The following is a 14230-nucleotide window of genomic DNA, read 5'->3' as shown; positions in this document are numbered from 1 at the left end:
ATAAATAAGCTTAACCCTTTTATTCCCTTATAGGAAGTAGCAAGGCCTTTAACCATGTCGTCAATATGGATAAAATACATCACTCCTCTACATTTCATATCCATATATTTCAATGTAATATCAATGGTATTACAATTTTAATATGCACTTCGCATCCATGATAACCTTGATGTCATGGCTGGTTGGGTGGTTAAACCATATCTAGCTTTTGGAGACCGAGTTGACAGTTCAGTCTCCACTGGTAGCCAATCAGAGATAGCTGGCCCATCACTAATTATAGGTGCAGTGATGAAGAGACAAGCGAACGTGCTGCTATCTCTGGTACCTAATGCTAACAGGATATGTTACTGTCTGAAATAATGTAGGTTCTATGGTCTATTTTCTTGAGTTTACCAGATGAGAAATCTGCTTTTCCATGCCTGAGATTGATTAACTCGGGAACAAAAGATTAAAGGCTGAGAAAAAGATCCTCAATTCGGCGAATAGACTGGAACTATAAGTCTATCTTCGTGTGGCCAAGCGCAGAGGATGTAAGCATCACTTCCATTGAGCTACATAGGCCTCGTTAGTAGTAATAATAAGCAACAACCAATGAAGAGACTTTAAAATACAGTCTACATCAAATAATTCAATTGTAATTTGATAAATTTATAATTGAATTATTTGCCTGTGTAGCTCAGTGGATGTGCCTTTTGCACACGGAGCTTTGCCACACGAAAGAAGACTTGATTTTGAGTATAATCGGCTGCTAGAGGAAATTTTTCTAAGCCTTGTTTCGACCAGTTCCCAAGGTAGTCGATCTCTGGCATGGACAAGTGGATTTTTTCTCTTGGAAAGCCGGGTTTTTCGTCCCATAAACTCAAGAAAATCGACGTAGAACCCACACTATTTCAGACATTAAATATATTGTGTTAGGGACCACGAGATGGCGGCACTTATTGAGCCATTCTCTTCACTGCGAGCCACTTAATTAGTGATAGCCTTGGGTCAGCTATCTCTGATTGGGTACCAGTGGAGACTGAACTGTCCACTCAGCCTCCAAAAGTTAGATATGGTTTAACCAGCCATGACATCAAGGTTATCATGGATGCGAAGTGCATATTAAAATTGTAATACCATTGATATTACATTGAAATATATGGATATGAAATGTAGAGGAGTGATGTATTTTATCCATATTGACGAAAAGGACATGACTGGAAAGGGCGAGCGCCCTTTCCAGTCATGTCCTTTTCTCGGCAAACTCTAACCTTGAAGAACAGCCACATCAAGTTGATTGGGAACGCACTACTAATTTATATATTTGCAAGGATGAATTCGAAAGAAGAATCATCGAATCAAAAGAAATAGTTCTGGACCCTTCACATTTAAACAATAATCTTAGCTACAATTTACCCGATTCCCATAGCGCAGTAATCCAGTACTGGCGCTCAAAAATTAGCTGTCGCACACATTCTACTCATGCCAACGGTAGCACGCGGTCACCTATTCAAATATGACTGTTATTATTCTGCTTTTTATTAAGCTGTAAAGTTCATTTTTTACCGTGTTATTTTATGTCTTATGTTTTTATTTCTCACCTGAAGAAGTCGGATCACCGATGAAACTAGTTGTGATGTATTAAAGGTTTTTGTTATACTTTCTCGGGTTCTAGTCAGTTAAATTTATTTTTATAAATATATATATATATATATATATATATATATATCTTAAACTAAGATATATATATATATATATATATATATATATATCTTAGTTTTAACACGTTTACGAATTTTAACACTTTCGGTTGAATTTTATTGCTGCCGAGCGAACTCACACAATCTAATTAATAACAATAGTTTTTAGTTAGATACTGTGTTTGCCGGTGCACTATTTGTTGAGAAATATATTACACAGACTGCTTATACCTTATTCACTGACATAATAAAAATACTTGTTTTTCTTGTCTTTGCAATATAGTGGCTATTGGGGGAGGGCGTGTTGTTTACCGTGGGAGCAAGTTACTATCGACCTGCTCTGAACGTGTTTCAGCTTTTTTTCATTTGCGAGGTATATGCGAAACTTTTTAATTTCTTTTTTCGAAAAGTAAAATCAGGTGTGAGAGTTATATGCGAGTAAGTACGGTATTTCAATTATGGATAAGTACATTGGTACTTTCTTTAAACGGAAAAATATCTCCGATGGCAGTGATAATACAAAACGAGTTTGTAATGACAGTTTGTGTGTAGTTTCTGAAGAGAAAGAGGTCTGTAACGAATCCATAGAAACAGAGAATTCCCATCAGTTGCAATGTGATAATATTAATACGCTTAACGAAAGGAAAGATTTGCTGACTTGGTGGACACGCGACCAATGGATTGCATTCAAAGGTAAATACAATTGTTTAGGTTGGAGGAACATTTTTCTGTTCTCCCTTTACGATAATTATGCCTACATTATTGTGTTATATTTAACAATTGTTTACAGTTTTGAATGCGTATGTAAAGTCAATATCAACAATAGCCTGATTACGAACGCTTGATGAAAGGGACGGTGAGGTTTGGAGCTTCCCCGGATAGTTTTCAAAACGTAAATACAATTGGTTCTTTTGTATAGGGCCTCGAAACTTATTAGTTTAGAATTTAACCACTGGGAAAGGGTTTGTGTCCACCTCAAAACTCTGAAACATAATTTGGAAACATTTTCCGAATAACTTTTTATAAGAAATTTCTGTGATTTCACGATCAATTTCAGGCTTGCTGTCACGAGAACGACCTTTCGTTATCGAAAGAAGAACAGCCAATTGAACTTTCAAGTGACAGTGGGCTTAAAATGCAATTCCGTGATCGTGGTTTGGCTCAATTCTGGATCTCACCTTTAGTGAGAAGTGAATTTCACGAATTATTTGAAGTCGAAAATCGCCATACAGTTTTCTACAACCTATCTTTGCGAGAAACGATTTTCATCGCGCCTTCGAATAAAAACAAAATACAGAATTCGTCTTAGTGTGTGTGTGTGTGTGTGTGTGTGCTGATCTTCGACTGAAGTTGACCAATGTTGAGCCAGATATCCAGCAACTATGCAACGTCGAGAAGCTCATCAATCTCATTAAGAGTAAATAGTAACATAATTATATAATTTTCTTTATTTGCTTAATAAAAATGAAAACTTTGTTTTAATTTTTATCCACAAAATTTAATTTTTTTTATCTATATATCCGGCCTGGTTGGCCGACTCTCCAGCCAAAAGGCTGCGGTTCGAATCCCGCCATGTGCATGGATGTTTGTGATTGTCGGTGAAAATCCTAGTGGTAGTGGACAGCGGTAGACAGCGTTAGTGTAGATGATAATGATTGTAATTGTGGTTGGTGAAGACGGAGAGTTGTAGAGTATGTGCCCTTCCTCGATATGTCTTTGGACTCCTGGAGGTGTTATGTAATAATAATTCCTCCAGTATTATAAAAATATTATATTTTAATATTATATTATTATAAACAGTATTATATAAAACTAATAATAATTTTTATATGTTCATTGTGCATCGCATAGTTTGAATTTGGCACTTGGAAATGCTATATCTGTGACAAATAAGAAATTGCATTGCAATCCCAGATGAGTCTTTGACTCCATGAGTTCTTGGGGTAATAATAATAATAATAATAATAATAATAATAATAATTGAAAAGGTACACAATTTCTTCAATACCCCTAAAAGACAGGACGTCCGTGTTGGTTATAATATTATAATATTAATATCTTTTAAGATTTATAATATCTTTATTTAGCTTGCAAAAAAATATTTGCGTCACCTTACCATTGCCTAAAATAATGCAAAAATCTGACAGTGACCTCTTAATTGCCCTAAATTTTGTTGATGATGTTGTGGCCCAATCAGTGGCGCACTCAGGATTTAATCCTGGAGGGGGGATGAGCTCTCAGGATTTAATCTTTTTTTTTGGGGGGGGGGGGGGAGAGTTGAGTAGACGATTTGCCAATACACACTACGCATCGCATACGACCTATGACTGAGCATCTGCAGTGATCGCTAATTCATAAGTAGTATAGAAATAGAAAACACGACGCAACATAAATAAAAAAAATGAATTTTAATTAGGAAAAGATTTTTACTTTTAGAGTGGTAAATGATTGCAATAAGCTGCCAGAGCCTGTTGTGGGTGCTATGACAGTGAATGAGTTCATGGCAAGGTATGATAGATACTGTGAGAATGTCGAATAGTTGTGTGGACATGATGTTTAGGCCTCCCTCGATGAGTCCAAGGCATTGGTGCACCCAGGGAGGGGGGCCAAGGGGCCTTGGCTCTCCCTCCCAAAAAAAGAAAAAGGAAAAAATACTAGAAAATATTCCAAAAATCTTTTCCTAATTACAATTCTTTATTTTTTTATTTATGTTGTGTCGTGTCTTCTATTTCTATACTACTTATGAATTAGCGGTCACATAAGGGGAATACCCTCTGGCTCTCGGGAATCACGGCCGTTGTGAACACAAGACGAACGAAGTAGTGCTCGGGCGATACTTTGCCCGAGATCACGGGTATCATGTATTGGCGATCACTGCAGATGCTTAGTCATAGGTCGTATGGAATGCGTTGTGTGTATTCTCAAATTGTCTACTCAACTCGTCCCCCCAATATTAAATAATGAGTGCTCTTCCCTCCCTCTCCCTCCCCCCAAGATTAAATCTTGAGTACTCGGCCCCCTTCAAGATTAAATCCTGAGTGTGCCACTGGTCTAAGGACTCCCTGGAGTCGCCCGTAATAATAATAATAATAATAATAATAATAATATCAGAAACTATAGCCATTAAATGTGTCAAAAACTCCATAAAAGTCCACTGCCCCTATATAATCTCAGAGAGTTGGAAGCTTCACAAATGTAAATTAGGCCAAGATTCCCACCAATAGAAAGCAACCAAGAAAAATTTGATGCAAATATAAAGCAAACATGACATAAAATCTACTTTGCCCATCAGCTCTGAAGACGACACTTCGTCGAAACGGCTCATACACCATATTCCCATTTTTTATCGTTCTCCTCTTTAAATTTTGCAGTTCATCCTTGATATGAGACAATTATGAAATCTCTATATGTTTTTTTTTTCTGTTTTTAGTACGCATATCTTTAATTTCTGCATTTTAGTTCCCATATATTTTATCTCTATTTTTACCCCCCTCCTTTTTTTTAAAAAAAAAAGTGTTTATGTACGTAATAACCATTCCTTTCATAAACACTGATACCTAACATTGTCGCTCTTACAGATTCCCACGATTCCTCCCATCAGAATTCAATTTCCCTGATTGTCAGTATTAGGTCTCATATCAATTAAAAAATTTTTAAGACTAGTCATGCCAAACGCATTCAAGTGTACGCCATCCCTCTTATACAAATTCAACGTTCCCCTCCAACTCACTCCACACATTCAAAATTTCGCAAAATTTCTTCTACTCAGCCCACGCATCGAATCGTTTGTCATCATCATAGATCCTTCTTCGTATTCATTTCCATCATATATAGGTAATAATTATTATTACGTGACACCTCCAGGGAGTCCAAAAGACTCATCGAGGGATGGTACCTACCCCATAACTCTTTGTATCCGCCACTCAATCCAGCAACTACAACGAACCGCGATTACACAATTGCCATCTATGGCTCACTACCGCCACTAGTATTTTCACAATCACAAACATCCACGCCCACAGCAGGATGTGGTTGGCCGAGTAATATAATAACTATTTTTAGTTTCTTGATCTTCACTGTCGCTTTGTCCACCAACCTTTTCATATCCTCTTTCCTACTGAATTTATCGCTAATTAAGTCATGGTACCTACCAGAATTATGATTCTTTAGCTTTTCTTTTCTTGTTGATTTGCTTCCCTTTATATTCTTAAATTTCGCTCCAGGAAGACTTATTAATCCGCTCATTAATGGGATGTTTATTGATAAAGTCACCATACCAAATAACACCTTTCTTTTTACAATAAACATTTCTGACCAGATTTTGTCGTTACGCACTAACCTGCCCGATTCCCTAGTTTGTTTTCCATTTTGCTGCTACACTTCACAGAGGGACAGAGTTTGGTTGAAGTGTGACCTTAGGCAGTTTGAAGAGAGGGAACGTTCTGATCAGATTCCGTTTCCTCCAGCTCCACCGCGCATACGACGACTTTTGTGAAGCTAAAGACACAATAGTCTTATTAATTCCTTTAAATTTGTCAGGAATGTTATCCAAAACTGTCTGGAATAGTACCTGAAGAGCACTCTCTTTCATATTCAATACATTCAGTACACTCTCACTCGTTCATAGAGCTTAAACACTTCCTGTTTCATTTCACTTGAAATGAAGCAGAGAGTGTTTCGGGTAGAGGGAAATGAAACACAAAGTAAATAAAAATCTCACGAGGATTTTTTTTTTTTTTTTTTTTTTTTGAGATTAGGAGACGAAAATCCTGAGTTTTGGTGAAAAAAAAAAACGATTTCTCATGCCAGAGATAACTCATGAACTCAGAAGATAAAGTTCGTCTAGTAGGCGACTAGATTCGAATTGAGAACGCTCTTATAGATGGCCACTCGACAAACTGCTATACATCAAAACAAAATGAGAAAATGGATTGCTATGGCTTTACATAAATACGGTTACCGCTTGTTGCTTAAATTTGCATTGCTTAAACACATCTAAATTAGGATGTCGCTATATAAGATACTCAAGGAAGAGAGTGTTTTCAACCATAGTAATTCAATATTCATTAATCGTAAGCCTGTAAAATTATATTTTTCAAGAGATCATCCAGGTAACAAATTCTAAATATAGTATTGAAATTTGAATTCATTTTATTTTGCATAAATTATATTGTATAAATTCTGAGAAGTAAACTTATTAGTTTGTGTATATTTTTGTTTTATAGAAATGTATAAAAAATCATTTAATGGCTTTTATTCCGTTATAGGAAGTTGGCAAAGCTTTTTAACCCTAGTAGGCAATTCAATCTCCATCAGCAGCCAATCAGAGATAGCAGACCCAGAACTCTCACTGATTTTAAGCGGCCACCGAAGAAGATTGTCAAACAAGTGCTGCCATCACTTGGTACCTAACCCTAACAGTATATTTTTGTCTGAAATAACGTAGGTTGTACAGTCGATTTTGTTGAGTTTACGACGAAAAACCCTTTCCGGGAGAGAAAAAACCGCTTGCCCGTGCTAGAGACTGAGTAACTAGGCAACCGGTCGAATAAAGGCTTGGAAACAGTTCCTCCAATCAGCAACTAGAGCTTGAATTTAAGTCTATCTCTGAGCGGTTCAGTGCAGAGGATGCAAGCGTCACTTTCATTGAGCTATACAGGATATACAGATGAAAATGTTTTACATCATCGATTAAGTTATCATTGTATGTCTTTTGGGTAATCATTTATTAAAATCTATATATTTTTTTCTGAGCTCTTCGTCCGAGTCGTCAAAATTTAATAAAAATATAAATTAAAGATATATTTCGGTGATTACACCACATTTTTTTATTATTCAATAGTTCCCGACAAGTTTCGTAAATCGCAGGATTTATATCTTCAGGGGGTAAATAGTATAACTTTATAAAGTTTAGTATAAAGTTTAAACAAGAGAATTAATAAATACAAATCGTAACCGTCTGGCTATTCATAAAACTCAAATAACAGAATGCAGATATATAACGTTATTGACGTTAAACGATACTGGACGATGTCACGTGTTCTTGTTCTCGTTCATACAGTCCGAGCTCAGAGTGAGGTAGATTTTTTATTAGAGCTGACCACACTTGATGGAGAATTAAACCTTGATTTTTATTGCATTGGGTTGGGTTTTTTAGCATATTAGCAGCTTCTTTAAATTTTCTTATATAACTGTTGTTTTCTATATATGACATCGCATTTTTTGCCAGAGTACATCGTGTCCAGTGGAAGTGGTATGGAAAGCAAGACCCGTTTTTTGTTCTCTTGTATTGTATGTCTTTTTGGTGTTCAGTCATTCGTATTTCTCCAGATCTTCCTGTCTGTCCTACTTAGCAAATCCCGCAAGAGCAATGGATTTTGTAGACTCCTAGTTTTTTAAGAGGATGATGAGGTGGTTTTGGTGGATGTAGGAATCTTGAGATTTTTTCCATAGGAAGGAAGGCTACTTTTATGTTGTGTTTGTTCATCAATTTGGCTAGCTTATCTGTAACATTTGTGATATAAGGAAGCGGGATTGCGTTTTTGTAATCCTGTTTTATTGTGTTGTTAGCTGGAGGTATTTTAAGGATTCTCTTGATGGTTTTTGTTTCATATCCATTCTGTTCGAGGATTTGTGTTAAGTATTTTAGTTCTTCATTACATCTTTCTTGTGTGCTGGAGATGTTGTATGCTCTCTCTCAAAGAGTTTTAATTAAACTTATTTTTTGTGAAGGATGGTGGTGTGAGATTGCATTTAGAAATCTTCCAGTGTTTGTCGGCTTCCTATATACTGAGAAGGAGAGTTTACTTTTTTCATTAACTTCTAACAGAATATCCAGAAAAGGAAGCTTTTTATTATTTTTTTCTTGTTCTAAAGTGAATTTTATGGTGTTGTGCAAATTGTTGAGATAATATTTGAAATTGATAAGTTCATCTGTTGTTCCACTGAATATGATGAAAATATCGTCCACATAGCGTAGCCATATTTTTGGTTTTTTATGGTAATTCTTAAGAGTATTGTTTTCAAATTTTCCATAAATAGGTTTGCTAATACCGATGATAATGATGAACCCATGGCCATCCTTCTTTTTGTTCCCAGATTCTATCTTTATAGGTGAAAAAAGTATTGTTTATACAATGTTTAAAAAGATTCAAGATGTCCGGAGAGAAGAGGTCTTCTAGGAGATTCAAAATTTCTTGTCTCGGGACGTTTGCAAACAAGCTGATAATTTCGAGACTTGCTAAGATGTCTGTTGGACCAATATGTATATCTTTCACTTTTTTTATGAAATGTTTACTATTTTTTATGAAGGAAGATGTTTTTCCTATATGTTGTGAGATCATGTTGGTGAGGTATTTCGCCAAGTTGGAAGTCGATGAATCTCTTCCATCTACTATTGGTCTTAAAGGTATATCTGTCTTATGGATCTTTGGAACACCATATATTCTTGGTATCAAGGGATGTTTGGATTGTAAGTATTTTTTAAGTTCTTCCGTCCAGAGAGGCACTTTTTTTTATCAGATCATTTGTTTTTTTGTGTGTAGGCCAAGTCGGGTCTCTGTATATGGGTTTGTAGGTGTTGGTATCTTCCAGGAGACTTTTCATTTCGTTATCATATTTTGTAGCATTTAAAACGACAGTTGCGTTGCCTTTATCCGCTTTTATTATGACAATATTTTTGTCATCCTTTAACTTTTTAAGGCAAACGTATTCATTGTAAGGTAGATTCCTACGAGGTAATCTGATTTTTAATAGTAAAGCTGTACTTTCGATACGGATAAGATCTGCCGTTTTCTCCGGTAGATTTCTAATTCCATTTTCTATTTGTGCTATGATATCAATTTTTGGAAGGAAACGTGGGTTAAGGCGAAGTTAAAACCTTTAAGTAAAAGATTATTCCCCTCTTTTGTTAGGACTCTCGAAGAAAGATTAATAACTACTTTTGAATGATCTAGTTGTTTTTTATGTATTTCCTTCTTCTGAAGGAGTACGTTGAACTTATGGATTAATGTATATTGCTTCTGTTCTGAGATCGCTATTGCTTTGTTAAATGTAACACTATCGATGTTGTTCCATAGGTAGGATGGAAGAGATGTGGCCAGTTCATTATGAAGAGAAAAAGTGTTATTACTTATTAATGCTAATTCAGCTCTAGTGACTGTAATCTTTCTCTTAGAAAAGCTAGTTCCATTTTATGATAAATTCTGGAGGCCTTGTCTGTGTGGAATATGCGTTTGATTTTGATGAATTTCGGGATGACTTCGTTATCTCTGCATCGGATGAGGAAAATTAGACGATTAATGAAGTTGAGATGTTTAATGCGTAGTTTCTCTAGTTGTATAACTTTATGCCAAAAGCACTCACCGTAAGTTTGTAATTGCGGGCGTAGACTTCTGTGGCTAATTGATTCAAAAGATATATTTCGGTGATTACACCACATTTTTTTTATTATTCAGTTATATAAAACACTGAAATAATAGTTCCTGACAAGTTTCGTAAATCGTAGGATGTACATTTTCAGGGGGTAAATAGTATAACTTAAAGTTTAAACAAGAGAATTAATAAATACAAATCATAACCGTCTGGCTATTCATAAAACTCAAATAACAGAATGCAGATATATAACGTTATTGACGTCGAACAATACTGGACGGTGTCACGTGTTCTTGTTCTCGTTCATACAGTCCGAGCTCAGATTGAGGTAGATTTTTTATTAGAGCTGACCACACTTGATGGAGAATTAATCCATGATTTTTATTCGATCTCGGAAACTCGGATATCGAAATCTTTCAATCTTTCGTATCCGGCTTTAAAATAATGAGGGATTTATTATCCCCTTAACTTAATTTACGCCGCCGGAAAAAAAAATAGCCTCTTGGCCCTTTATCGTAAAATTATAAATTTTTAGAAATATTTTTAGAAACTTCATCTCTTCTTTGTAGACATCCTTCTAAACGGTCCTTGTGAGTAATAAAAGATTTTATCCTAAAATTCTCTCTTACAGAAAGATCGTCAATATCTGCTGGGTTTCCATCATTAATCTTTACATTTCTGTATCTTCTTCTACTTTCCTTTGCCCATTTGATTTTGTTCAAATTTATCAAAACTGCTTCAGGTTCTATTTTTGCAATCTAATAATTATGAACATAGCTTTGAACACCTACTTAATGATGTTTAAGGATTTTGTAAAATTTTGCTGGTCATTGTGAGTGATCAGAGCTTAAGCCACCTTTACCACAAGTTGCCTCAGACCTGATAATACTTCATGTGCAAACTTGGCTTACTTGCTTGTTTGCTTACTTGGGAAAAAATGGATTAAAACCAAGTTTATAAAATCTGGACAATAAAATTGAAATGAAAAGCGAAATCTGGACAATAAAACAAGAGTACAAACAAAGATTAATAACAGCAGAAATTAAATGAAGTTTATGAGAAAAACTGCAAAGTATACCCTATTTGATCACAAAAGAAACGAAGAAATTATGAAAGAATTAAACCAAGAATAGAAAAAATTAAAGTAATAGAAAAAATTAAAAAATATAAACATAAATGGATGGAACACGTTCAAAGAATGAAAACAGAAAGATTACCAAAACAAGCCTTAAATTACAAGCCACTAGGAAAAAGAAAACCAGGACGTCCTCTTAAACGATGATTTCTAAGTTTTTTATTCTTTAAATTTATATTTATATATTTTTTCTAAATTTATATATGTGTGCGTGTGTATATATATATATATATATATATATATATATATATACACTTTTTACTTTTTACAAAACTTTTTACATTCGCTATTCTTTTTTCGTTCAAAGTGAAGAAGGCCACAGGATGATATAATCCTGTGAACTCCTCTTTTGAAAGGGTTGCAGCTGATGAACACTCATCCTCCATCCTCTCTATCTCTTGCTTTTGTAAGACTTTTTCCCGTATAGTCTGATTTTTTCTTTCTGCAGTCGGGGGTCTTCCTCTCCTTCCCTCCACCTGCAATACTATTCTGTGAAGCTCTTCAGAAGAATCCCTCATCAAATGTCCTTTTTCAAAAGAAGAAATTGCTAGTTTTCTTCTGTGGATCTAGCCACAAAGTCTCTTTTCACCTTGAATCTTTTAAGAACCTCTTCGTCACTCACTCTTTCAGTCCAGCTGATACGATCCATTTTTCTCAAGGACCACATTTCAAACGCATTCAATCGGTCAGTCATCTCTTATTGATCGTCCAGGACTCACATTCATATGTCCCCACACTCCAGATCATTGTTTTGAGGATTCTTACTTTTAACTTTTTGTTGATATTTCTATTTCTGAATATGTGGTATATTTGGGAAAATGCTGCGTTTTTTAATTATGTTCTTAATTCCATAGTTAGATCTATTGGTATCTGTTATCCAGCTCAGGGCTGATCCGAGAGTATCTGATGACCCTAGGCAAAGAAAATTTAGGTGCCCCTATACATTCTCTCTCTCTCTCTCTGTGTATATATATATGTGTGTGTATATATATGTGTGTGTGTGTGTGTATGTGTATATATATAAAGTAAAAAGAATATATATATTCTTTTTACTTTTTACAAAACTTTTTACATTCTCTATTCTTTTTCCGTTCAAAGTGATTTCCATCCCATCATTTCATTTCCTTGAAATCTTCATCACTTTTGTCTTTTGACTGTTTATTTTCATTTTGTATCTCTCATTTCCAACCCTGTTCAATCTAATCAAAATTCTTTACAAAACCTTCCTCTGTTTCGTTCATGAGTACTCTATCATATGAGTGTCTTATATATCATTTATCAGATGTCCATTTATCTTTATTCCATCCTTCAAGTCTTTCAAGGCCTCTCTCATCATCCATTCGCTATAGACATTAAAAAGGAGTGAGGACATCTCACAACCTTCCTTATGGTGAACCATTCAGTATTCTTTCCTCTAAATCTAATCCTGGCTTCTTAAGTTTTATATATTCTGAACAGCAGTCTGACAATTTTTCCATCTATTCCTATTTTATGCATAATATCAAATAAAACAGAGGGATTAACATTATCGAAAGCTTTTCCGTAATCCACAAAGCATAGATATAAATCTTTATTGGACTCGATCGTTCCTCTTCCCCCCCCCCGACATCCGTATTTTTGTGATGGCTTCTATATATATATATATATATATGTAGAAAATTTTTTTACCTTGGATATATATTATGTTAAAGATACCAAGCAATTTTATAAGTTAGGTTTTTTAATCCTTTTTCCCAAGTAAGCAAACAGACAAGTATGTCAAGTTTGCGCCTACGCGTTGTGCAAGACTGAGGCAACTCTTGCAAGCAGTGCAAGTCTGAGGCAAGTCGTGGTAAAGTTGGATTAAGCTACGATCACTTTCCTTAGTATTTTTCCCCTAATGCAAAGCACATCCCCTTGCAGAGATGTATTATGCTATGCATTAAAGGCAGGGGTCACTACCCCAGACCGGTTTCGACCTTTATTGAGGTCTCGTCAGTGGGAGCCAGACCTGAAATACGAAGGCCGAATTAATGCAGACCTTATATGAATTTTACCCACAAGGTGCTTTGACCTCATTAAATAAAATCTCAGGATGAGAGATAGATGTAAAAAGATTTTTAACTTGGGTCTGGCTCCCACCGACGAGACCTCAATAAAAGTCTAAACCGGTCTGGGTAGTGACCCTTTCCCCTAATGCATAGCATCATACATCTCTACAAGGGGATGTGCTTTGCATTAGGGGAAAATACTAAGGAAAGTGATCGGAGCTTAAACTACCCTTACCACGAGTTGCCTCAGTCTTGCAATATATATATATATATATATTGCACTAGACACATTTATATATATATATATATATTTTTTTTTTTTTATGAAAAAAATTGAATGACTAGAACCGAGATTTAATTTAAAAGGTTTTAATATAAACACACTACTAGTTTCGGCCTGTAACAGCCTTCTTCAGGTGACATTATAAAAGAAAAAACACTAAACATTTTGGGTTAAAAGACTATGAACAACACAGACAGTCTTTATACATAATTAGCATGAAAACGTTGTAGTTGTATTTGAAGCTGTTCTTTCATTTGTTGCATTGTTGGGAGAGTGCGTGCTTGCTGTATCACGTGAACACCAGTACATGATTACAGCTGAATGACTATCTGGGAGGTTGTAGCTTAAGTTGTTATTTAGATGAACAGGATTGAAGATGATTTCTCTCGATTCCACAATTTTTCTCTCTATTTCGTCACTGCAACGGAAGATGTTTGTAGATTTTTCCCAGCAGACTTTGTGACTTTGGTTATCATCATTAGGGTTAGCCGAGAAGAGGATATGACTTGATAATGCACTTGCTCGCTGTCTCTTGTAAGTAATGTCTCTCATGTGTTCTTCCATACGCATTTCGACAGATTTGTCTGTCTGCCCGAAATAAGGAATATCGCAGTCACATAATATTTTATATACGCCAGGGTATTTGAGTTGATGATGATGACAAGGTTTAGGGTGGCTAATTAAGGAACGGATCTTTGGAAGTGGAGTGAACAAGGTTCTGATATTGTAT

Source organism: Typopeltis vanoorti, chromosome 4 (genome assembly GCF_054136105.1).
Source record: "Typopeltis vanoorti isolate ZY-2024b chromosome 4, IOZ_Tvanoo_1.0, whole genome shotgun sequence".
Lineage (NCBI taxonomy): Eukaryota > Metazoa > Arthropoda > Arachnida > Uropygi > Thelyphonidae > Typopeltis > Typopeltis vanoorti.
Note: the sequence above shows the minus strand (reverse complement) of the source record.